A 24,556-nucleotide genomic window follows, 5' to 3' on the forward strand; every position below is an offset into this window, starting at 1 on the left:
CAACTTTGACCGACGATCCGGGCTTCGATCCAGCCGTACCGTTCCTGACTTGTCTCGCGCCTTCAGATCCGCCTTCATGCTTCGATGAGAAGCAAAATATAAAGCAATCGTTCCGACGGAGCTAAATTACTACAGCATAAAGAACGAAGGGGAAATTTGGATTTCGAAACAAAAAAGGGAGGGGTGCAACACGAGGATTTCCCAGGGGGTCACCTAGGGGTGTCAACGGGCCGGGTCCGGGCCGGAATTCATTATTCCGGACCCGGACCCGGATCCGACCCGTTTACCCGACGGGTCTTTTATTCTGTGTTCCGGATCCGGACCCGGCGAGTCTCGGATCCGGGTCGGGTCTACCCGAACAAATTTGCCAAAATTTATAATTTCTAACAAAAAAGAGAAAAAGATATATTTGTAAACTAATTTCTAACTAATGCAAAGAAAAAACCAAATAAGAAAATAAATCAAATTGATTTTACTCAAATACATCATCCTAATCAAATTATATTGATAATATATATTTTTTATAAATTATTAAATCATTTATATCCGGATCCGGGTCTAATACGGGTCGGAATACTATATTCCGTATCCGACCCGTTTTTTTGTTTGAAAAAACGGATCCGGATCCGGATAACGGAATTAAATCCCTACCCATACCCGAAAAAATTTCAGGGATCCGATCCGGATCCGGGTCTAGACCCGACCCGTTGACAGGCCTAGGGTCACCCATCCTAGTACTACTGTCGCCCAAGCACGCTTAACTTCGGAGTTCTGATGGGATCCGGTGCATTAGTGCTGGTATGATCGCACCCGCCATGTTCCTTTCGCTTTATTCTTTTAAACTGCCACGTCCTGTGAAGCAGTTTGGCTTTTCTGGACCCGAATTCATTCTAAGCGTCAATTCATGAATTTCCTCTCATCCTTTTATTTATTTACTTTTATATTTTTTTCTTGTTGCTTTGCACCTTTTTTTTCCCTCGTCGCACAACTCTCAATTATCCTGAAATTGATCCTTCACGCTTGCGCTTATGCATTTGCGCCGACAACATTGACCGACGATCCGGGCTTCGATCCAGCCGTACCGTTCCTGACTTGTCTCGCGCCTTCAGATCCGCCTTCATGCTTCGATAAGAAGCAAAATATAAAGCAATCGTTCCGACGGAGCTAAATTACTACACCATAAAGAACGAAGGGGAAATTTGGATTTCGAAACAAAAAAGGGAGGGGTGCAACACGAGGACTTCCCAGGGGGTCACCCATCCTAGTACTACTCTCGCCCAAGCACGCTTAACTTCGGAGTTCTGATGGGATCCGGTGCATTAGTGCTGGTATGATCGCACCCGCCATGTTCCTTTCGCTTTATTCTTTTAAACTGCCCCGTCCTGTGAAGCAGTGTGGCTTTTCTGGACACGAATTCATTTTAAGCGTCAATTCAAGAATTTCCCCTCATCCTTTTATTTATTTACTTTTACATTTTTTTCTTGTTGATTTGCACCATTTTTTTTTCCCTCGTCGCGCAACTCTCAATTATCCTGAAATTGATCCTTCACGCTTGCGCTTATACATTTGCGCCGACAACTTTGACCGACGATCCGGGCTTCGATCCAGCCGTACCGTTCCTGACTTGTCTCGCGCCTTCAGATCCGCCTTCATGCTTCGATGAGAAGCAAAATATAAAGCAATCGTTCCGACGGAGCTAAATTACTACAGCATAAAGAACGAAGGGGAAATTTGGATTTCGAAACAAAAAAGGGAGGGGTGCAACACGAGGATTTCCCAGGGGGTCACCTAGGGGTGTCAACGGGCCGGGTCCGGGCCGGAATTCATTATTCCGGACCCGGACCCGGATCCGACCCGTTTACCCGACGGGTCTTTTATTCTGTGTTCCGGATCCGGACCCGGCGAGTCTCGGATCCGGGTCGGGTCTACCCGAACAAATTTGCCAAAATTTATAATTTCTAACAAAAAAGAGAAAAAGATATATTTGTAAACTAATTTCTAACTAATGCAAAGAAAAAACCAAATAAGAAAATAAATCAAATTGATTTTACTCAAATACATCATCCTAATCAAATTATATTGATAATATATATTTTTTATAAATTATTAAATCATTTATATCCGGATCCGGGTCTAATACGGGTCGGAATACTATATTCCGTATCCGACCCGTTTTTTTGTTTGAAAAAACGGATCCGGATCCGGATAACGGAATTAAATCCCTACCCATACCCGCAAAAATTTCAGGGATCCGATCCGGATCCGGGTCTAGACCCGACCCGTTGACAGGCCTAGGGTCACCCATCCTAGTACTACTGTCGCCCAAGCACGCTTAACTTCGGAGTTCTGATGGGATCCGGTGCATTAGTGCTGGTATGATCGCACCCGCCATGTTCCTTTCGCTTTATTCTTTTAAACTGCCACGTCCTGTGAAGCAGTTTGGCTTTTCTGGACCCGAATTCATTCTAAGCGTCAATTCATGAATTTCCTCTCATCCTTTTATTTATTTACTTTTATATTTTTTTCTTGTTGCTTTGCACCTTTTTTTTCCCTCGTCGCACAACTCTCAATTATCCTGAAATTGATCCTTCACGCTTGCGCTTATGCATTTGCGCCGACAACATTGACCGACGATCCGGGCTTCGATCCAGCCGTACCGTTCCTGACTTGTCTCGCGCCTTCAGATCCGCCTTCATGCTTCGATAAGAAGCAAAATATAAAGCAATCGTTCCGACGGAGCTAAATTACTACAGCATAAAGAACGAAGGGGAAATTTGGATTTCGAAACAAAAAAGGGAGGGGTGCAACACGAGGACTTCCCAGGGGGTCACCCATCCTAGTACTACTCTCGCCCAAGCACGCTTAACTTCGGAGTTCTGATGGGATCCGGTGCATTAGTGCTGGTATGATCGCACCCGCCATGTTCCTTTCGCTTTATTCTTTTAAACTGCCCCGTCCTGTGAAGCAGTGTGGCTTTTCTGGACACGAATTCATTTTAAGCGTCAATTCAAGAATTTCCCCTCATCCTTTTATTTATTTACTTTTACATTTTTTTCTTGTTGATTTGCACCATTTTTTTTTCCCTCGTCGCGCAACTCTCAATTATCCTGAAATTGATCCTTCACGCTTGCGCTTATACATTTGCGCCGACAACTTTGACCGACGATCCGGGCTTCGATCCAGCCGTACCGTTCCTGACTTGTCTCGCGCCTTCAGATCCGCCTTCATGCTTCGATGAGAAGCAAAATATAAAGCAATCGTTCCGACGGAGCTAAATTACTACAGCATAAAGAACGAAGGGAAAATTTGGATTTCGAAACAAAAAAGGGAGGGGTGCAACACGAGGATTTCCCAGGGGGTCACCTAGGGGTGTCAACGGGCCGGGTCCGGGCCGGAATTCATTATTCCGGACCCGGACCCGGATCCGACCCGTTTACCCGACGGGTCTTTTATTCTGTGTTCCGGATCCGGACCCGGCGAGTCTCGGATCCGGGTCGGGTCTACCCGAACAAATTTGCCAAAATTTATAATTTCTAACAAAAAAGAGAAAAAGATATATTTGTAAACTAATTTCTAACTAATGCAAATAAAAAACCAAATAAGAAAATAAATCAAATTCATTTTACTCAAATACATGATCCTAATCAAATTATATTGATAATATATATTTTTTATAAATTATTAAATCATTTATATCCGGATCCGGGTCTAATACGGGTCGGAATACTATATTCCGTATCCGACCCGTTTTTTTGTTTGAAAAAACGGATCCGGATACGGATAACGGAATTAAATCCCTACCCATACCCGCAAAAATTTCAGGGATCCGATCCGGATCCGGGTCTAGACCCGACCCGTTGACCGGCCTAGGGTCACCCATCCTAGTACTACTGTCGCCCAAGCACGCTTAACTTCGAAGTTCTGATGGGATCCGGTGCATTAGTGCTGGTATGATCGCACCCGCCATGTTCCTTTCGCTTTATTCTTTTAAACTGCCACGTCCTGTGAAGCAGTTTGGCTTTTCTGGACCCGAATTCATTCTAAGCGTCAATTCATGAATTTCCTCTCATCCTTTTATTTATTTACTTTTATATTTTTTTCTTGTTGCTTTGCACCTTTTTTTTCACTCGTCGCACAACTCTCAATTATCCTGAAATTGATCCTTCACGCTTGCGCTTATACATTTGCGCCGACAACATTGACCGACGATCCGGGCTTCGATCCAGCCGTACCGTTCCTGACTTGTCTCGCGCCTTCAGATCCGCCTTCATGCTTCGATAAGAAGCAAAATAAAAAGCAATCGTTCCGACGGAGCTAAATTACTACAGCATAAAGAACGAAGGGGAAATTTGGATTTCGAAACAAAAAAGGGAGGGGTGCAACACGAGGACTTCCCAGGGGGTCACCCATCCTAGTACTACTCTCGCCCAAGCACGCTTAACTTCGGAGTTCTGATGGGATCCGGTGCATTAGTGCTGGTATGATCGCACCCGCCATGTTCCTTTCGCTTTATTCTTTTAAACTGCCCCGTCCTGTGAAGCAGTGTGGCTTTTCTGGACCCGAATTCATTTTAAGCGTCAATTCAAGAATTTCCCCTCATCCTTTTATTTATTTACTTTTACATTTTTTTCTTGTTGATTTGCACCATTTTTTTTCCCTCGTCGCGCAAGTCTCAATTATCCTGAAATTGATCCTTCACGCTTGCGCTTATACATTTGCGCCGACAACTTTGACCGACGATCCGGGCTTCGATCCAGCCGTACCGTTCCTGACTTGTCTCGCGCCTTCAGATCCGCCTTCATGCTTCGATGAGAAGCAAAATATAAAGCAATCGTTCCGACGGAGCTAAATTACTACAGCATAAAGAACGAAGGGGAAATTTGGATTTCGAAACAAAAAAGGGAGGGGTGCAACACGAGGATTTCCCAGGGGGTCACCTAGGGGTGTCAACGGGCCGGGTCCGGGCCGGAATTCATTATTCCGGACCCGGACCCGGATCCGACCCGTTTACCCGACGGGTCTTTTATTCTGTGTTCCGGATCCGGACCCGGCGAGTCTCGGATCCGGGTCGGGTCTACCCGAACAAATTTGCCAAAATTTATAATTTCTAACAAAAAAGAGAAAAAGATATATTTGTAAACTAATTTCTAACTAATGCAAAGAAAAAACCAAATAAGAAAATAAATCAAATTGATTTTACTCAAATACATCATCCTAATCAAATTATATTGATAATATATATTTTTTACAAATTATTAAATCATTTATATCCGGATCCGGGTCTAATACGGGTCGGAATACTATATTCAGTATCCGACCCGTTTTTTTGTTTGAAAAAACGGATCCGGATCCGGATAACGGAATTAAATCCCTACCCATACCCGCAAAAATTTCAGGGATCCGATCCGGATCCGGGTGTAGACCCAACCCGTTGACCGGCCTAGGGTCACCCATCCTAGTACTACTGTCGCCCAAGCACGCTTAACTTCGAAGTTCTGATGGGATCCGGTGCATTAGTGCTGGTATGATCGCACCCGCCATGTTCCTTTCGCTTTATTCTTTTAAACTGCCCCGTCCTGTGAAGCAGTGTGGCTTTTCTGGACCCGAATTCATTTTAAGCGTCAATTCAAGAATTTCCCCTCATCCTTTTATTTATTTACTTTTACATTTTTTTCTTGTTGATTTGCACCATTTTTTTTCCCTCGTCGCGCAACTCTCAATTATCCTGAAATTGATCCTTCACGCTTGCGCTTATACATTTGCGCCGACAACTTTGACCGACGATCCGGGCTTCGATCCAGCCGTACCGTTCCTGACTTGTCTCGCGCCTTCAGATCCGCCTTCATGCTTCGATGAGAAGCAAAATATAAAGCAATCGTTCCGACGGAGCTAAATTACTACAGCATAAAGAACGAAGGGGAAATTTGGATTTCGAAACAAAAAAGGGAGGGGTGCAACACGAGGATTTCCCAGGGGGTCACCTAGGGGTGTCAACGGGCCGGGTCCGGGCCGGAATTCATTATTCCGGACCCGGACCCGGATCCGACCCGTTTACCCGACGGGTCTTTTATTCTGTGTTCCGGATCCGGACCCGGCGAGTCTCGGATCCGGGTCGGGTCTACCCGAACAAATTTGCCAAAATTTATAATTTCTAACAAAAAAGAGAAAAAGATATATTTGTAAACTAATTTCTAACTAATGCAAAGAAAAAACCAAATAAGAAAATAAATCAAATTGATTTTACTCAAATACATCATCCTAATCAAATTATATTGATAATATATATTTTTTATAAATTATTAAATCATTTATATCCGGATCCGGGTCTAATACGGGTCGGAATACTATATTCCGTATCCGACCCGTTTTTTTGTTTGAAAAAACGGATCCGGATCCGGATAACGGAATTAAATCCCTACCCATACCCGAAAAAATTTCAGGGATCCGATCCGGATCCGGGTCTAGACCCGACCCGTTGACAGGCCTAGGGTCACCCATCCTAGTACTACTGTCGCCCAAGCACGCTTAACTTCGGAGTTCTGATGGGATCCGGTGCATTAGTGCTGGTATGATCGCACCCGCCATGTTCCTTTCGCTTTATTCTTTTAAACTGCCACGTCCTGTGAAGCAGTTTGGCTTTTCTGGACCCGAATTCATTCTAAGCGTCAATTCATGAATTTCCTCTCATCCTTTTATTTATTTACTTTTATATTTTTTTCTTGTTGCTTTGCACCTTTTTTTTCACTCGTCGCACAACTCTCAATTATCCTGAAATTGATCCTTCACGCTTGCGCTTATACATTTGCGCCGACAACATTGACCGACGATCCGGGCTTCGATCCAGCCGTACCGTTCCTGACTTGTCTCGCGCCTTCAGATCCGCCTTCATGCTTCGATAAGAAGCAAAATATAAAGCAATCGTTCCGACGGAGCTAAATTACTACAGCATAAAGAACGAAGGGGAAATTTGGATTTCGAAACAAAAAAGGGAGGGGTGCAACACGAGGATTTCCCAGGGGGTCACCTAGGGGTGTCAACGGGCCGGGTCCGGGCCGGAATTCATTATTCCGGACCCGGACCCGGATCCGACCCGTTTACCCGACGGGTCTTTTATTCTGTGTTCCGGATCCGGACCCGGCGAGTCTCGGATCCGGGTCGGGTCTACCCGAACAAATTTGCCAAAATTTATAATTTCTAACAAAAAAGAGAAAAAGATATATTTGTAAACAAATTTCTAGCTAATGCAAAGAAAAAACCAAATAAGAAAATAAATCAAATTGATTTTACTCAAATACATCATCCTAATCAAATTATATTGATAATATATATTTTTTATAAATTATTAAATCATTTATATCCGGATCCGGGTATAATACGGGTCGGAATACTATATTCCGTATCCGACCCGTTTTTTTGTTTGAAAAAACGGATCCGGATCCGGATAACGGAATTAAATCCCTACCCATACCCGAAAAAATTTCAGGGATCCGATCCGGATCCGGGTCTAGACCCGACCCGTTGACAGGCCTAGGGTCACCCATCCTAGTACTACTGTCGCCCAAGCACGCTTAACTTCGGAGTTCTGATGGGATCCGGTGCATTAGTGCTGGTATGATCGCACCCGCCATGTTCCTTTCGCTTTATTCTTTTAAACTGCCACGTCCTGTGAAGCAGTTTGGCTTTTCTGGACCCGAATTCATTCTAAGCGTCAATTCATGAATTTCCTCTCATCCTTTTATTTATTTACTTTTATATTTTTTTCTTGTTGCTTTGCACCTTTTTTTTCCCTCGTCGCACAACTCTCAATTATCCTGAAATTGATCCTTCACGCTTGCGCTTATGCATTTGCGCCGACAACTTTGACCGACGATCTGGGCTTCGATCCAGCTGTACCGTTCCTGACTTGTCTCGCGCCTTCAGATCCGCCTTCATGCTTCGATAAGAAGCAAAATATAAAGCAATCGTTCCGACGGAGCTAAATTACTACAGCATAAAGAACGAAGGGGAAATTTGGATTTCGAAACAAAAAAGGGAGGGGTGCAACACGAGGACTTCCCAGGGGGTCACCCATCCTAGTACTACTCTCGCCCAAGCACGCTTAACTTCGGAGTTCTGATGGGATCCGGTGCATTAGTGCTGGTATGATCGCACCCGCCATGTTCCTTTCGCTTTATTCTTTTAAACTGCCCCGTCCTGTGAAGCAGTGTGGCTTTTCTGGACCCGAATTCATTTTAAGCGTCAATTCAAGAATTTCCCCTCATCCTTTTATTTATTTACTTTTACATTTTTTTCTTGTTGATTTGCACCATTTTTTTTCCCTCGTCGCGCAAGTCTCAATTATCCTGAAATTGATCCTTCACGCTTGCGCTTATACATTTGCGCCGACAACTTTGACCGACGATCCGGGCTTCGATCCAGCCGTACCGTTCCTGACTTGTCTCGCGCCTTCAGATCCGCCTTCATGCTTCGATGAGAAGCAAAATATAAAGCAATCGTTCCGACGGAGCTAAATTACTACAGCATAAAGAACGAAGGGGAAATTTGGATTTCGAAACAAAAAAGGGAGGGGTGCAACACGAGGATTTCCCAGGGGGTCACCTAGGGGTGTCAACGGGCCGGGTCCGGGCCGGAATTCATTATTCCGGACCCGGACCCGGATCCGACCCGTTTACCCGACGGGTCTTTTATTCTGTGTTCCGGATCCGGACCCGGCGAGTCTCGGATCCGGGTCGGGTCTACCCGAACAAATTTGCCAAAATTTATAATTTCTAACAAAAAAGAGAAAAAGATATATTTGTAAACAAATTTCTAGCTAATGCAAAGAAAAAACCAAATAAGAAAATAAATCAAATTGATTTTACTCAAATACATCATCCTAATCAAATTATATTGATAATATATATTTTTTATAAATTATTAAATCATTTATATCCGGATCCGGGTCTAATACGGGTCGGAATACTATATTCCGTATCCGACCCGTTTTTTTGTTTGAAAAAACGGATCCGGATACGGATAACGGAATTAAATCCCTACCCATACCCGCAAAAATTTCAGGGATCCGATCCGGATCCGGGTTTAGACCCGACCCGTTGACCGGCCTAGGGTCACCCATCCTAGTACTACTGTCGCCCAAGCACGCTTAACTTCGAAGTTCTGATGGGATCCGGTGCATTAGTGCTAGTATGATCGCACCCACCATTTTCCTTTCGCTTTATTCTTTTAAACTGCCACGTCCTGTGAAGCAGTTTGGCTTTTCTGGATCCGAATTCATTCTAAGCGTCAATTCATGAATTTCCTCTCATCCTTTTATTTATTTACTTTTATATTTTTTTCTTGTTGCTTTGCACCTTTTTTTTCACTCGTCGCACAACTCTCAATTATCCTGAAATTGATCCTTCACGCTTGCACTTATACATTTGCGCCGACAACATTGACCGACGATCCGGGCTTCGATCCAGCCGTACCGTTCCTGACTTGTCTCGCGCCTTCAGATCCGCCTTCATGCTTCGATAAGAAGCAAAATAAAAAGCAATCGTTCCGACGGAGCTAAATTACTACAGCATAAAGAACGAAGGGGAAATTTGGATTTCGAAACAAAAAAGGGAGGGGTGCAACACGAGGACTTCCCAGGGGGTCACCCATCCTAGTACTACTCTCGCCCAAGCACGCTTAACTTCGGAGTTCTGATGGGATCCGGTGCATTAGTGCTGGTATGATCGCACCCGCCATGTTCCTTTCGCTTTATTCTTTTAAACTGCCCCGTCCTGTGAAGCAGTGTGGCTTTTCTGGACCCGAATTCATTTTAAGCGTCAATTCAAGAATTTCCCCTCATCCTTTTATTTATTTACTTTTACATTTTTTTCTTGTTGATTTGCACCATTTTTTTTTTCCCTCGTCGCGCAACTCTCAATTATCCTGAAATTGATCCTTCACGCTTGCGCTTATACATTTGCGCCGACAACTTTGACCGACGATCCGGGCTTCGATCCAGCCGTACCGTTCCTGACTTGTCTCGCGCCTTCAGATCCGCCTTCATGCTTCGATGAGAAGCAAAATATAAAGCAATCGTTCCGACGGAGCTAAATTACTACAGCATAAAGAACGAAGGGGAAATTTGGATTTCGAAACAAAAAAGGGAGGGGTGCAACACGAGGATTTCCCAGGGGGTCACCTAGGGGTGTCAACGGGCCGGGTCCGGGCCGGAATTCATTATTCCGGACCCGGACCCGGATCCGACCCGTTTACCCGACGGGTCTTTTATTCGGTGTTCCGGATCCGGACCCGGCGAGTCTCGGATCCGGGTCGGGTCTACCCGAACAAATTTGCCAAAATTTATAATTTCTAACAAAAAAGAGAAAAAGATATATTTGTAAACTAATTTCTAACTAATGCAAAGAAAAAACCAAATAAGAAAATAAATCAAATTGATTTTACTCAAATACATCATCCTAATCAAATTATATTGATAATATATATTTTTTACAAATTATTAAATCATTTATATCCGGATCCGGGTCTAATACGGGTCGGAATACTATATTCCGTATCCGACCCGTTTTTTTGTTTGAAAAAACGGATCCGGATCCGGATAACGGAATTAAATCCCTACCCATACCCGCAAAAATTTCAGGGATCCGATCCGGATCCGGGTGTAGACCCAACCCGTTGACCGGCCTAGGGTCACCCATCCTAGTACTACTGTCGCCCAAGCACGCTTAACTTCGAAGTTCTGATGGGATCCGGTGCATTAGTGCTGGTATGATCGCACCCGCCATGTTCCTTTCGCTTTATTCTTTTAAACTGCCCCGTCCTGTGAAGCAGTGTGGCTTTTCTGGACCCGAATTCATTTTAAGCGTCAATTCAAGAATTTCCCCTCATCCTTTTATTTATTTACTTTTACATTTTTTTCTTGTTGATTTGCACCATTTTTTTTCCCTCGTCGCGCAACTCTCAATTATCCTGAAATTGATCCTTCACGCTTGCGCTTATACATTTGCGCCGACAACTTTGACCGACGATCCGGGCTTCGATCCAGCCGTACCGTTCCTGACTTGTCTCGCGCCTTCAGATCCGCCTTCATGCTTCGATGAGAAGCAAAATATAAAGCAATCGTTCCGACGGAGCTAAATTACTACAGCATAAAGAACGAAGGGGAAATTTGGATTTCGAAACAAAAAAGGGAGGGGTGCAACACGAGGATTTCCCAGGGGGTCACCTAGGGGTGTCAACGGGCCGGGTCCGGGCCGGAATTCATTATTCCGGACCCGGACCCGGATCCGACCCGTTTACCCGACGGGTCTTTTATTCTGTGTTCCGGATCCGGACCCGGCGAGTCTCGGATCCGGGTCGGGTCTACCCGAACAAATTTGCCAAAATTTATAATTTCTAACAAAAAAGAGAAAAAGATATATTTGTAAACAAATTTCTAGCTAATGCAAAGAAAAAACCAAATAAGAAAATAAATCAAATTGATTTTACTCAAATACATCATCCTAATCAAATTATATTGATAATATATATTTTTTATAAATTATTAAATCATTTATATCCGGATCCGGGTCTAATACGGGTCGGAATACTATATTCCGTATCCGACCCGTTTTTTTGTTTGAAAAAACGGATTCGGATCCGGATAACGGAATTAAATCCCTACCCATACCCGAAAAAATTTCAGGGATCCGATCCGGATCCGGGTCTAGACCCGACCCGTTGACAGGCCTAGGGTCACCCATCCTAGTACTACTGTCGCCCAAGCACGCTTAACTTCGGAGTTCTGATGGGATCCGGTGCATTAGTGCTGGTATGATCGCACCCGCCATGTTCCTTTCGCTTTATTCTTTTAAACTGCCACGTCCTGTGAAGCAGTTTGGCTTTTCTGGACCCGAATTCATTCTAAGCGTCAATTCATGAATTTCCTCTCATCCTTTTATTTATTTACTTTTATATTTTTTTCTTGTTGCTTTGCACCTTTTTTTTCACTCGTCGCACAACTCTCAATTATCCTGAAATTGATCCTTCACGCTTGCGCTTATACATTTGCGCCGACAACATTGACCGACGATCCGGGCTTCGATCCAGCCGTACCGTTCCTGACTTGTCTCGCGCTTTCAGATCCGCCTTCATGCTTCGATAAGAAGCAAAATATAAAGCAATCGTTCCGACGGAGCTAAATTACTACAGCATAAAGAACGAAGGGGAAATTTGGATTTCGAAACAAAAAAGGGAGGGGTGCAACACGAGGACTTCCCAGGGGGTCACCCATCCTAGTACTACTCTCGCCCAAGCACGCTTAACTTCGGAGTTCTGATGGGATCCGGTGCATTAGTGCTGGTATGATCGCACCCGCCATGTTCCTTTCGCTTTATTCTTTTAAACTGCCCCGTCCTGTGAAGCAGTGTGGCTTTTCTGGACCCGAATTCATTTTAAGCGTCAATTCAAGAATTTCCCCTCATCCTTTTATTTATTTACTTTTACATTTTTTTCTTGTTGATTTGCACCATTTTTTTTTCCCTCGTCGCGCAACTCTCAATTATCCTGAAATTGATCCTTCACGCTTGCGCTTATACATTTGCGCCGACAACTTTGACCGACGATCCGGGCTTCGATCCAGCCGTACCGTTCCTGACTTGTCTCGCGCCTTCAGATCCGCCTTCATGCTTCGATGAGAAGCAAAATATAAAGCAATCGTTCCGACGGAGCTAAATTACTACAGCATAAAGAACGAAGGGGAAATTTGGATTTCGAAACAAAAAAGGGAGGGGTGCAACACGAGGATTTCCCAGGGGGTCACCTAGGGGTGTCAACGGGCCGGGTCCGGGCCGGAATTCATTATTCCGGACCCGGACCCGGATCCGACCCGTTTACCCGACGGGTCTTTTATTCGGTGTTCCGGATCCGGACCCGGCGAGTCTCGGATCCGGGTCGGGTCTACCCGAACAAATTTGCCAAAATTTATAATTTCTAACAAAAAAGAGAAAAAGATATATTTGTAAACTAATTTCTAACTAATGCAAAGAAAAAACCAAATAAGAAAATAAATCAAATTGATTTTACTCAAATACATCATCCTAATCAAATTATATTGATAATATATATTTTTTACAAATTATTAAATCATTTATATCCGGATCCGGGTCTAATACGGGTCGGAATACTATATTCCGTATCCGACCCGTTTTTTTGTTTGAAAAAACGGATCCGGATCCGGATAACGGAATTAAATCCCTACCCATACCCGCAAAAATTTCAGGGATCCGATCCGGATCCGGGTGTAGACCCAACCCGTTGACCGGCCTAGGGTCACCCATCCTAGTACTACTGTCGCCCAAGCACGCTTAACTTCGAAGTTCTGATGGGATCCGGTGCATTAGTGCTGGTATGATCGCACCCGCCATGTTCCTTTCGCTTTATTCTTTTAAACTGCCCCGTCCTGTGAAGCAGTGTGGCTTTTCTGGACCCGAATTCATTTTAAGCGTCAATTCAAGAATTTCCCCTCATCCTTTTATTTATTTACTTTTACATTTTTTTCTTGTTGATTTGCACCATTTTTTTTCCCTCGTCGCGCAACTCTCAATTATCCTGAAATTGATCCTTCACGCTTGCGCTTATACATTTGCGCCGACAACTTTGACCGACGATCCGGGCTTCGATCCAGCCGTACCGTTCCTGACTTGTCTCGCGCCTTCAGATCCGCCTTCATGCTTCGATGAGAAGCAAAATATAAAGCAATCGTTCCGACGGAGCTAAATTACTACAGCATAAAGAACGAAGGGGAAATTTGGATTTCGAAACAAAAAAGGGAGGGGTGCAACACGAGGATTTCCCAGGGGGTCACCTAGGGGTGTCAACGGGCCGGGTCCGGGCCGGAATTCATTATTCCGGACCCGGACCCGGATCCGACCCGTTTACCCGACGGGTCTTTTATTCTGTGTTCCGGATCCGGACCCGGCGAGTCTCGGATCCGGGTCGGGTCTACCCGAACAAATTTGCCAAAATTTATAATTTCTAACAAAAAAGAGAAAAAGATATATTTGTAAACAAATTTCTAGCTAATGCAAAGAAAAAACCAAATAAGAAAATAAATCAAATTGATTTTACTCAAATACATCATCCTAATCAAATTATATTGATAATATATATTTTTTATAAATTATTAAATCATTTATATCCGGATCCGGGTATAATACGGGTCGGAATACTATATTCCGTATCCGACCCGTTTTTTTGTTTGAAAAAACGGATCCGGATCCGGATAACGGAATTAAATCCCTACCCATACCCGAAAAAATTTCAGGGATCCGATCCGGATCCGGGTCTAGACCCGACCCGTTGACAGGCCTAGGGTCACCCATCCTAGTACTACTGTCGCCCAAGCACGCTTAACTTCGGAGTTCTGATGGGATCCGGTGCATTAGTGCTGGTATGATCGCACCCGCCATGTTCCTTTCGCTTTATTCTTTTAAACTGCCACGTCCTGTGAAGCAGTTTGGCTTTTCTGGACCCGAATTCATTCTAAGCGTCAATTCATGAATTTCCTCTCATCCTTTTATTTATTTACTTTTATATTTTTTTCTTGTTGCTTTGCACCTTTTTTTTCCCTCGTCGCACAACTCTCAATTATCCTGAAATTGATCCTTCACGCTTGCGCTTATGCATTTGCGCCGACAACTTTGACCGACGATCTGGGCTTCGATCCAGCTGTACCGTTCCTGACTTGTCTCGCGCCTTCAGATCCGCCTTCATGCTTCGATAAGAAGCAAAATATAAAGCAATCGTTCCGACGGAGCTAAATTACTACAGCATAAAGAACGAAGGGGAAATTTGGATTTCGAAACAAAAAAGGGAGGGGTGCAACACGAGGACTTCCCAGGGGGTCACCCATCCTAGTACTACTCTCGCCCAAGCACGCTTAACTTCGGAGTTCTGATGGGATCCGGTGCATTAGTGCTGGTATGATCGCACCCGCCATGTTCCTTTCGCTTTATTCTTTTAAACTGCCCCGTCCTGTGAAGCAGTGTGGCTTTTCTGGACCCGAATTCATTTTAAGCGTCAATTCAAGAATTTCCCCTCATCCTTTTATTTATTTACTTTTACATTTTTTTCTTGTTGATTTGCACCATTTTTTTTCCCTCGTCGCGCAACTCTCAATTATCCTGAAATTGATCCTTCACGCTTGCGCTTATACATTTGCGCCGACAACTTTGACCGACGATCCGGGCTTCGATCCAGCCGTACCGTTCCTGACTTGTCTCGCGCCTTCAGATCCGCCTTCATGCTTCGATGAGAAGCAAAATATAAAGCAATCGTTCCGACGGAGCTAAATTACTACAGCATAAAGAACGAAGGGGAAATTTGGATTTCGAAACAAAAAAGGGAGGGGTGCAACACGAGGATTTCCCAGGGGGTCACCTAGGGGTGTCAACGGGCCGGGTCCGGGCCGGAATTCATTATTCCGGACCCGGACCCGGATCCGACCCGTTTACCCGACGGGTCTTTTATTCTGTGTTCCGGATCCGGACCCGGCGAGTCTCGGATCCGGGTCGGGTCTACCCGAACAAATTTGCCAAAATTTATAATTTCTAACAAAAAAGAGAAAAAGATATATTTGTAAACAAATTTCTAGCTAATGCAAAGAAAAAACCAAATAAGAAAATAAATCAAATTGATTTTACTCAAATACATCATCCTAATCAAATTATATTGATAATATATATTTTTTATAAATTATTAAATCATTTATATCCGGATCCGGGTCTAATACGGGTCGGAATACTATATTCCGTATCCGACCCGTTTTTTTGTTTGAAAAAACGGATCCGGATACGGATAACGGAATTAAATCCCTACCCATACCCGCAAAAATTTCAGGGATCCGATCCGGATCCGGGTCTAGACCCGACCCGTTGACCGGCCTAGGGTCACCCATCCTAGTACTACTGTCGCCCAAGCACGCTTAACTTCGAAGTTCTGATGGGATCCGGTGCATTAGTGCTAGTATGATCGCACCCACCATTTTCCTTTCGCTTTATTCTTTTAAACTGCCACGTCCTGTGAAGCAGTTTGGCTTTTCTGGACCCGAATTCATTCTAAGCGTCAATTCATGAATTTCCTCTCATCCTTTTATTTATTTACTTTTATATTTTTTTCTTGTTGCTTTGCACCTTTTTTTTCACTCGTCGCACAACTCTCAATTATCCTGAAATTGATCCTTCACGCTTGCGCTTATACATTTGCGCCGACAACATTGACCGACGATCCGGGCTTCGATCCAGCCGTACCGTTCCTGACTTGTCTCGCGCCTTCAGATCCGCCTTCATGCTTCGATAAGAAGCAAAATAAAAAGCAATCGTTCCGACGGAGCTAAATTACTACAGCATAAAGAACGAAGGGGAAATTTGGATTTCGAAACAAAAAAGGGAGGGGTGCAACACGAGGACTTCCCAGGGGGTCACCCATCCTAGTACTACTCTCGCCCAAGCACGCTTAACTTCGGAGTTCTGATGGGATCCGGTGCATTAGTGCTGGTATGATCGCACCCGCCATGTTCCTTTCGCTTTATTCTTTTAAACTGCCCCGTCCTGTGAAGCAGTGTGGCTTTTCTGGACCCGAATTCATTTTAAGCGTCAATTCAAGAATTTCCCCTCATCCTTTTATTTATTTACTTTTACATTTTTTTCTTGTTGATTTGCACCATTTTTTTTTTCCCTCGTCGCGCAACTCTCAATTATCCTGAAATTGATCCTTCACGCTTGCGCTTATACATTTGCGCCGACAACTTTGACCGACGATCCGGGCTTCGATCCAGCCGTACCGTTCCTGACTTGTCTCGCGCCTTCAGATCCGCCTTCATGCTTCGATGAGAAGCAAAATATAAAGCAATCGTTCCGACGGAGCTAAATTACTACAGCATAAAGAACGAAGGGGAAATTTGGATTTCGAAACAAAAAAGGGAGGGGTGCAACACGAGGATTTCCCAGGGGGTCACCTAGGGGTGTCAACGGGCCGGGTCCGGGCCGGAATTCATTATTCCGGACCCGGACCCGGATCCGACCCGTTTACCCGACGGGTCTTTTATTCTGTGTTCCGGATCCGGACCCGGCGAGTCTCGGATCCGGGTCGGGTCTACCCGAACAAATTTGCCAAAATTTATAATTTCTAACAAAAAAGAGAAAAAGATATATTTGTAAACTAATTTCTAACTAATGCAAAGAAAAAACCAAATAAGAAAATAAATCAAATTGATTTTACTCAAATACATCATCCTAATCAAATTATATTGATAATATATATTTTTTATAAATTATTAAATCATTTATATCCGGATCCGGGTCTAATACGGGTCGGAATACTATATTCCGTATCCGACCCGTTTTTTTGTTTGAAAAAACGGATCCGGATCCGGATAACGGAATTAAATCCCTACCCATACCCGAAAAAATTTCAGGGATCCGATCCGGATCCGGGTCTAGACCCGACCCGTTGACAGGCCTAGGGTCACCCATCCTAGTACTACTGTCGCCCAAGCACGCTTAACTTCGGAGTTCTGATGGGATCCGGTGCATTAGTGCTGGTATGATCGCACCCGCCATGTTCCTTTCGCTTTATTCTTTTAAACTGCCACGTCCTGTGAAGCAGTTTGGCTTTTCTGGACCCGAATTCATTCTAAGCGTCAATTCATGAATTTCCTCTCATCCTTTTATTTATTTACTTTTATATTTTTTTCTTGTTGCTTTGCACCTTTTTTTTCCCTCGTCGCACAACTCTCAATTATCCTGAAATTGATCCTTCACGCTTGCGCTTATGCATTTGCGCCGACAACATTGACCGACGATCCGGGCTTCGATCCAGCCGTACCGTTCCTGACTTGTCTCGCGCCTTCAGATCCGCCTTCATGCTTCGATAAGAAGCAAAATATAAAGCAATCGTTCCGACGGAGCTAAATTACTACACCATAAAGAACGAAGGGGAAATTTGGATTTCGAAACAAAAAAGGGAGGGGTGCAACACGAGGACTTCCCAGGGGGTCACCCATCCTAGTACTACTCTCGCCCAAGCACGCTTAACTTCGGAGTTCTGATGGGATCCGGTGCATTAGTGCTGGTATGATCGCACCCGCCATGTTCCTTTCGCTTTATTCTTTTAAACTGCCCCGTCCTGTGAAGCAGTGTGGCTTTTCTGGACACGAATTCATTTTAAGCGTCAATTCAAGAATTTCCCCTCATCCTTTTATTTATTTACTTTTACATTTTTTTCTTGTTGATTTGCACCATTTTTTTTTCCCTCGTCGCGCAACTCTCAATTATCCTGAAATTGATCCTTCACGCTTGCGCTTATACATTTGCGCCGACAACTTTGACCGACGATCCGGGCTTCGATCCAGCCGTACCGTTCCTGACTTGTCTCGCGCCTTCAGATCCGCCTTCATGCTTCGATGAGAAGCAAAATATAAAGCAATCGTTCCGACGGAGCTAAATTACTACAGCATAAAGAACGAAGGGGAAATTTGGATTTCGAAACAAAAAAGGGAGGGGTGCAACACGAGGATTTCCCAGGGGGTCACCTAGGGGTGTCAACGGGCCGGGTCCGGGCCGGAATTCATTATTCCGGACCCGGACCCGGATCCGACCCGTTTACCCGACGGGTCTTTTATTCTGTGTTCCGGATCCGGACCCGGCGAGTCTCGGATCCGGGTCGGGTCTACCCGAACAAATTTGCCAAAATTTATAATTTCTAACAAAAAAGAGAAAAAGATATATTTGTAAACTAATTTCTAACTAATGCAAAGAAAAAACCAAATAAGAAAATAAATCAAATTGATTTTACTCAAATACATCATCCTAATCAAATTATATTGATAATATATATTTTTTATAAATTATTAAATCATTTATATCCGGATCCGGGTCTAATACGGGTCGGAATACTATATTCCGTATCCGACCCGTTTTTTTGTTTGAAAAAACGGATCCGGATCCGGATAACGGAATTAAATCCCTACCCATACCCGCAAAAATTTCAGGGATCCGATCCGGATCCGGGTCTAGACCCGACCCGTTGACAGGCCTAGGGTCACCCATCCTAGTACTACTGTCGCCCAAGCACGCTTAACTTCGGAGTTCTGATGGGATCCGGTGCATTAGTGCTGGTATGATCGCACCCGCCATGTTCCTTTCGCTTTATTCTTTTAAACTGCCACGTCCTGTGAAGCAGTTTGGCTTTTCTGGACCCGAATTCATTCTAAGCGTCAATTCATGAATTTCCTCTCATCCTTTTATTTATTTACTTTTATATTTTTTTCTTGTTGCTTTGCACCTTTTTTTTCCCTCGTCGCACAACTCTCAATTATCCTGAAATTGATCCTTCACGCTTGCGCTTATGCATTTGCGCCGACAACATTGACCGACGATCCGGGCTTCGATCCAGCCGTACCGTTCCTGACTTGTCTCGCGCCTTCAGATCCGCCTTCATGCTTCGATAAGAAGCAAAATATAAAGCAATCGTTCCGACGGAGCTAAATTACTACAGCATAAAGAACGAAGGGGAAATTTGGATTTCGAAACAAAAAAGGGAGGGGTGCAACACGAGGACTTCCCAGGGGGTCACCCATCCTAGTACTACTCTCGCCCAAGCACGCTTAACTTCGGAGTTCTGATGGGATCCGGTGCATTATCCTTTTATTTATTTACTTTTACATTTTTTTCTTGTTGATTTGCACCATTTTTTTTTCCCTCGTCGCGCAACTCTCAATTATCCTGAAATTGATCCTTCACGCTTGCGCTTATACATTTGCGCCGACAACTTTGACCGACGATCCGGGCTTCGATCCAGCCGTACCGTTCCTGACTTGTCTCGCGCCTTCAGATCCGCCTTCATGCTTCGATGAGAAGCAAAATATAAAGCAATCGTTCCGACGGAGCTAAATTACTACAGCATAAAGAACGAAGGGAAAATTTGGATTTCGAAACAAAAAAGGGAGGGGTGCAACACGAGGATTTCCCAGGGGGTCACCTAGGGGTGTCAACGGGCCGGGTCCGGGCCGGAATTCATTATTCCGGACCCGGACCCGGATCCGACCCGTTTACCCGACGGGTCTTTTATTCTGTGTTCCGGATCCGGACCCGGCGAGTCTCGGATCCGGGTCGGGTCTACCCGAACAAATTTGCCAAAATTTATAATTTCTAACAAAAAAGAGAAAAAGATATATTTGTAAACTAATTTCTAACTAATGCAAAGAAAAAACCAAATAAGAAAATAAATCAAATTGATTTTACTCAAATACATCATCCTAATCAAATTATATTGATAATATATATTTTTTACAAATTATTAAATCATTTATATCCGGATCCGGGTCTAATACGGGTCGGAATACTATATTCAGTATCCGACCCGTTTTTTTGTTTGAAAAAACGGATCCGGATCCGGATAACGGAATTAAATCCCTACCCATACCCGCAAAAATTTCAGGGATCCGATCCGGATCCGGGTGTAGACCCAACCCGTTGACCGGCCTAGGGTCACCCATCCTAGTACTACTGTCGCCCAAGCACGCTTAACTTCGAAGTTCTGATGGGATCCGGTGCATTAGTGCTGGTATGATCGCACCCGCCATGTTCCTTTCGCTTTATTCTTTTAAACTGCCCCGTCCTGTGAAGCAGTGTGGCTTTTCTGGACCCGAATTCATTTTAAGCGTCAATTCAAGAATTTCCCCTCATCCTTTTATTTATTTACTTTTACATTTTTTTCTTGTTGATTTGCACCATTTTTTTTCCCTCGTCGCGCAACTCTCAATTATCCTGAAATTGATCCTTCACGCTTGCGCTTATACATTTGCGCCGACAACTTTGACCGACGATCCGGGCTTCGATCCAGCCGTACCGTTCCTGACTTGTCTCGCGCCTTCAGATCCGCCTTCATGCTTCGATGAGAAGCAAAATATAAAGCAATCGTTCCGACGGAGCTAAATTACTACAGCATAAAGAACGAAGGGGAAATTTGGATTTCGAAACAAAAAAGGGAGGGGTGCAACACGAGGATTTCCCAGGGGGTCACCTAGGGGTGTCAACGGGCCGGGTCCGGGCCGGAATTCATTATTCCGGACCCGGACCCGGATCCGACCCGTTTACCCGACGGGTCTTTTATTCTGTGTTCCGGATCCGGACCCGGCGAGTCTCGGATCCGGGTCGGGTCTACCCGAACAAATTTGCCAAAATTTATAATTTCTAACAAAAAAGAGAAAAAGATATATTTGTAAACTAATTTCTAACTAATGCAAATAAAAAACCAAATAAGAAAATAAATCAAATTCATTTTACTCAAATACATGATCCTAATCAAATTATATTGATAATATATATTTTTTATAAATTATTAAATCATTTATATCCGGATCCGGGTCTAATACGGGTCGGAATACTATATTCCGTATCCGACCCGTTTTTTTGTTTGAAAAAACGGATCCGGATACGGATAACGGAATTAAATCCCTACCCATACCCGCAAAAATTTCAGGGATCCGATCCGGATCCGGGTCTAGACCCGACCCGTTGACCGGCCTAGGGTCACCCATCCTAGTACTACTGTCGCCCAAGCACGCTTAACTTCGAAGTTCTGATGGGATCCGGTGCATTAGTGCTGGTATGATCGCACCCGCCATGTTCCTTTCGCTTTATTCTTTTAAACTGCCACGTCCTGTGAAGCAGTTTGGCTTTTCTGGACCCGAATTCATTCTAAGCGTCAATTCATGAATTTCCTCTCATCCTTTTATTTATTTACTTTTATATTTTTTTCTTGTTGCTTTGCACCTTTTTTTTCACTCGTCGCACAACTCTCAATTATCCTGAAATTGATCCTTCACGCTTGCGCTTATACATTTGCGCCGACAACATTGACCGACGATCCGGGCTTCGATCCAGCCGTACCGTTCCTGACTTGTCTCGCGCCTTCAGATCCGCCTTCATGCTTCGATAAGAAGCAAAATAAAAAGCAATCGTTCCGACGGAGCTAAATTACTACAGCATAAAGAACGAAGGGGAAATTTGGATTTCGAAACAAAAAAGGGAGGGGTGCAACACGAGGACTTCCCAGGGGGTCACCCATCCTAGTACTACTCTCGCCCAAGCACGCTTAACTTCGGAGTTCTGATGGGATCCGGTGCATTAGTGCTGGTATGATCGCACCCGCCATGTTCCTTTCGCTTTATTCTTTTAAACTGCCCCGTCCTGTGAAGCAGTGTGGCTTTTCTGGACCCGAATTCATTTTAAGCGTCAATTCAAGAATTTCCCCTCATCCTTTTATTTATTTACTTTTACATTTTTTTCTTGTTGATTTGCACCATTTTTTTTCCCTCGTCGCGCAACTCTCAATTATCCTGAAATTGATCCTTCACGCTTGCGCTTATACATTTGCGCCGACAACTTTGACCGACGATCCGGGCTTCGATCCAGCCGTACCGTTCCTGACTTGTCTCGCGCCTTCAGATCCGCCTTCATGCTTCGATGAGAAGCAAAATATAAAGCAATCGTTCCGACGGAGCTAAATTACTACAGCATAAAGAACGAAGGGGAAATTTGGATTTCGAAACAAAAAAGGGAGGGGTGCAACACGAGGATTTCCCAGGGGGTCACCTAGGGGTGTCAACGGGCCGGGTCCGGGCCGGAATTCATTATTCCGGACCCGGACCCGGATCCGACCCGTTTACCCGACGGGTCTTTTATTCTGTGTTCCGGATCCGGACCCGGCGAGTCTCGGATCCGGGTCGGGTCTACCCGAACAAATTTGCCAAAATTTATAATTTCTAACAAAAAAGAGAAAAAGATATATTTGTAAACAAATTTCTAGCTAATGCAAAGAAAAAACCAAATAAGAAAATAAATCAAATTGATTTTACTCAAATACATCATCCTAATCAAATTATATTGATAATATATATTTTTTATAAATTATTAAATCATTTATATCCGGATCCGGGTCTAATACGGGTCGGAATACTATATTCCGTATCCGACCCGTTTTTTTGTTTGAAAAAACGGATCCGGATACGGATAACGGAATTAAATCCCTACCCATACCCGCAAAAATTTCAGGGATCCGATCCGGATCCGGGTCTAGACCCGACCCGTTGACCGGCCTAGGGTCACCCATCCTAGTACTACTGTCGCCCAAGCACGCTTAACTTCGAAGTTCTGATGGGATCCGGTGCATTAGTGCTAGTATGATCGCACCCACCATTTTCCTTTCGCTTTATTCTTTTAAACTGCCACGTCCTGTGAAGCAGTTTGGCTTTTCTGGACCCGAATTCATTCTAAGCGTCAATTCATGAATTTCCTCTCATCCTTTTATTTATTTACTTTTATATTTTTTTCTTGTTGCTTTGCACCTTTTTTTTCACTCGTCGCACAACTCTCAATTATCCTGAAATTGATCCTTCACGCTTGCGCTTATACATTTGCGCCGACAACATTGACCGACGATCCGGGCTTCGATCCAGCCGTACCGTTCCTGACTTGTCTCGCGCCTTCAGATCCGCCTTCATGCTTCGATAAGAAGCAAAATAAAAAGCAATCGTTCCGACGGAGCTAAATTACTACAGCATAAAGAACGAAGGGGAAATTTGGATTTCGAAACAAAAAAGGGAGGGGTGCAACACGAGGACTTCCCAGGGGGTCACCCATCCTAGTACTACTCTCGCCCAAGCACGCTTAACTTCGGAGTTCTGATGGGATCCGGTGCATTAGTGCTGGTATGATCGCACCCGCCATGTTCCTTTCGCTTTATTCTTTTAAACTGCCCCGTCCTGTGAAGCAGTGTGGCTTTTCTGGACCCGAATTCATTTTAAGCGTCAATTCAAGAATTTCCCCTCATCCTTTTATTTATTTACTTTTACATTTTTTTCTTGTTGATTTGCACCATTTTTTTTTTCCCTCGTCGCGCAACTCTCAATTATCCTGAAATTGATCCTTCACGCTTGCGCTTATACATTTGCGCCGACAACTTTGACCGACGATCCGGGCTTCGATCCAGCCGTACCGTTCCTGACTTGTCTCGCGCCTTCAGATCCGCCTTCATGCTTCGATGAGAAGCAAAATATAAAGCAATCGTTCCGACGGAGCTAAATTACTACAGCATAAAGAACGAAGGGGAAATTTGGATTTCGAAACAAAAAAGGGAGGGGTGCAACACGAGGATTTCCCAGGGGGTCACCTAGGGGTGTCAACGGGCCGGGTCCGGGCCGGAATTCATTATTCCGGACCCGGACCCGGATCCGACCCGTTTACCCGACGGGTCTTTTATTCTGTGTTCCGGATCCGGACCCGGCGAGTCTCGGATCCGGGTCGGGTCTACCCGAACAAATTTGCCAAAATTTATAATTTCTAACAAAAAAGAGAAAAAGATATATTTGTAAACTAATTTCTAACTAATGCAAAGAAAAAACCAAATAAGAAAATAAATCAAATTGATTTTACTCAAATACATCATCCTAATCAAATTATATTGATAATATATATTTTTTATAAATTATTAAATCATTTATATCCGGATCCGGGTCTAATAC

The 24,556-nt window shown here is 44.0% G+C and overlaps 11 non-coding genes and 18 pseudogenes across 11 annotated transcripts; all 29 read right to left on the minus strand.

Annotated features, from left to right (window-relative positions):
• Positions 1 to 694: 694 nt before the first annotated feature.
• LOC140018812 (5S ribosomal RNA) lies at positions 695 to 812 on the minus strand (annotated as a pseudogene).
• Positions 813 to 1,223: 411 nt separating this feature from the next.
• Positions 1,224 to 1,342, minus strand: LOC140020514 (5S ribosomal RNA). Its single transcript, XR_011824727.1, has one exon. It is a non-coding gene; the product is annotated as a 5S ribosomal RNA (ribosomal RNA).
• A 927-nt stretch (positions 1,343 to 2,269) lies between these two features.
• On the minus strand, positions 2,270 to 2,387 carry LOC140018813 (5S ribosomal RNA; annotated as a pseudogene).
• A 411-nt stretch (positions 2,388 to 2,798) lies between these two features.
• LOC140020525 (5S ribosomal RNA) lies at positions 2,799 to 2,917 on the minus strand. The gene has a single exon (XR_011824728.1). It is a non-coding gene; the product is annotated as a 5S ribosomal RNA (ribosomal RNA).
• A 927-nt stretch (positions 2,918 to 3,844) lies between these two features.
• Positions 3,845 to 3,962, minus strand: LOC140019674 (5S ribosomal RNA; annotated as a pseudogene).
• A 411-nt stretch (positions 3,963 to 4,373) lies between these two features.
• On the minus strand, positions 4,374 to 4,492 carry LOC140020537 (5S ribosomal RNA). The gene has a single exon (XR_011824730.1). It is a non-coding gene; the product is annotated as a 5S ribosomal RNA (ribosomal RNA).
• A 926-nt stretch (positions 4,493 to 5,418) lies between these two features.
• LOC140020062 (5S ribosomal RNA) lies at positions 5,419 to 5,536 on the minus strand (annotated as a pseudogene).
• A 926-nt stretch (positions 5,537 to 6,462) lies between these two features.
• On the minus strand, positions 6,463 to 6,580 carry LOC140018814 (5S ribosomal RNA; annotated as a pseudogene).
• A 925-nt stretch (positions 6,581 to 7,505) lies between these two features.
• LOC140018815 (5S ribosomal RNA) lies at positions 7,506 to 7,623 on the minus strand (annotated as a pseudogene).
• A 411-nt stretch (positions 7,624 to 8,034) lies between these two features.
• LOC140020548 (5S ribosomal RNA) lies at positions 8,035 to 8,153 on the minus strand. The gene has a single exon (XR_011824731.1). It is a non-coding gene; the product is annotated as a 5S ribosomal RNA (ribosomal RNA).
• A 926-nt stretch (positions 8,154 to 9,079) lies between these two features.
• On the minus strand, positions 9,080 to 9,197 carry LOC140020494 (5S ribosomal RNA; annotated as a pseudogene).
• A 411-nt stretch (positions 9,198 to 9,608) lies between these two features.
• On the minus strand, positions 9,609 to 9,727 carry LOC140020559 (5S ribosomal RNA). The gene has a single exon (XR_011824732.1). It is a non-coding gene; the product is annotated as a 5S ribosomal RNA (ribosomal RNA).
• A 928-nt stretch (positions 9,728 to 10,655) lies between these two features.
• On the minus strand, positions 10,656 to 10,773 carry LOC140020063 (5S ribosomal RNA; annotated as a pseudogene).
• A 926-nt stretch (positions 10,774 to 11,699) lies between these two features.
• On the minus strand, positions 11,700 to 11,817 carry LOC140018817 (5S ribosomal RNA; annotated as a pseudogene).
• A 411-nt stretch (positions 11,818 to 12,228) lies between these two features.
• LOC140020571 (5S ribosomal RNA) lies at positions 12,229 to 12,347 on the minus strand. Its single transcript, XR_011824733.1, has one exon. It is a non-coding gene; the product is annotated as a 5S ribosomal RNA (ribosomal RNA).
• Positions 12,348 to 13,274: 927 nt separating this feature from the next.
• On the minus strand, positions 13,275 to 13,392 carry LOC140020064 (5S ribosomal RNA; annotated as a pseudogene).
• A 926-nt stretch (positions 13,393 to 14,318) lies between these two features.
• Positions 14,319 to 14,436, minus strand: LOC140018818 (5S ribosomal RNA; annotated as a pseudogene).
• Positions 14,437 to 14,847: 411 nt separating this feature from the next.
• On the minus strand, positions 14,848 to 14,966 carry LOC140020582 (5S ribosomal RNA). Its single transcript, XR_011824734.1, has one exon. It is a non-coding gene; the product is annotated as a 5S ribosomal RNA (ribosomal RNA).
• Positions 14,967 to 15,892: 926 nt separating this feature from the next.
• LOC140020495 (5S ribosomal RNA) lies at positions 15,893 to 16,010 on the minus strand (annotated as a pseudogene).
• A 411-nt stretch (positions 16,011 to 16,421) lies between these two features.
• Positions 16,422 to 16,540, minus strand: LOC140020593 (5S ribosomal RNA). Its single transcript, XR_011824735.1, has one exon. It is a non-coding gene; the product is annotated as a 5S ribosomal RNA (ribosomal RNA).
• Positions 16,541 to 17,468: 928 nt separating this feature from the next.
• Positions 17,469 to 17,586, minus strand: LOC140018819 (5S ribosomal RNA; annotated as a pseudogene).
• A 411-nt stretch (positions 17,587 to 17,997) lies between these two features.
• On the minus strand, positions 17,998 to 18,116 carry LOC140020604 (5S ribosomal RNA). The gene has a single exon (XR_011824736.1). It is a non-coding gene; the product is annotated as a 5S ribosomal RNA (ribosomal RNA).
• Positions 18,117 to 19,043: 927 nt separating this feature from the next.
• LOC140018820 (5S ribosomal RNA) lies at positions 19,044 to 19,161 on the minus strand (annotated as a pseudogene).
• Positions 19,162 to 19,572: 411 nt separating this feature from the next.
• Positions 19,573 to 19,692, minus strand: LOC140020442 (5S ribosomal RNA; annotated as a pseudogene).
• Positions 19,693 to 20,491: 799 nt separating this feature from the next.
• Positions 20,492 to 20,609, minus strand: LOC140020065 (5S ribosomal RNA; annotated as a pseudogene).
• Positions 20,610 to 21,535: 926 nt separating this feature from the next.
• On the minus strand, positions 21,536 to 21,653 carry LOC140019675 (5S ribosomal RNA; annotated as a pseudogene).
• A 411-nt stretch (positions 21,654 to 22,064) lies between these two features.
• Positions 22,065 to 22,183, minus strand: LOC140020615 (5S ribosomal RNA). Its single transcript, XR_011824737.1, has one exon. It is a non-coding gene; the product is annotated as a 5S ribosomal RNA (ribosomal RNA).
• Positions 22,184 to 23,109: 926 nt separating this feature from the next.
• On the minus strand, positions 23,110 to 23,227 carry LOC140020496 (5S ribosomal RNA; annotated as a pseudogene).
• Positions 23,228 to 23,638: 411 nt separating this feature from the next.
• Positions 23,639 to 23,757, minus strand: LOC140020626 (5S ribosomal RNA). Its single transcript, XR_011824738.1, has one exon. It is a non-coding gene; the product is annotated as a 5S ribosomal RNA (ribosomal RNA).
• Positions 23,758 to 24,556: the final 799 nt, after the last annotated feature.

Source organism: Coffea arabica, chromosome 11c (genome assembly GCF_036785885.1).
Source record: "Coffea arabica cultivar ET-39 chromosome 11c, Coffea Arabica ET-39 HiFi, whole genome shotgun sequence".
Taxonomy (NCBI): Eukaryota; Viridiplantae; Streptophyta; class Magnoliopsida; order Gentianales; family Rubiaceae; genus Coffea; species Coffea arabica.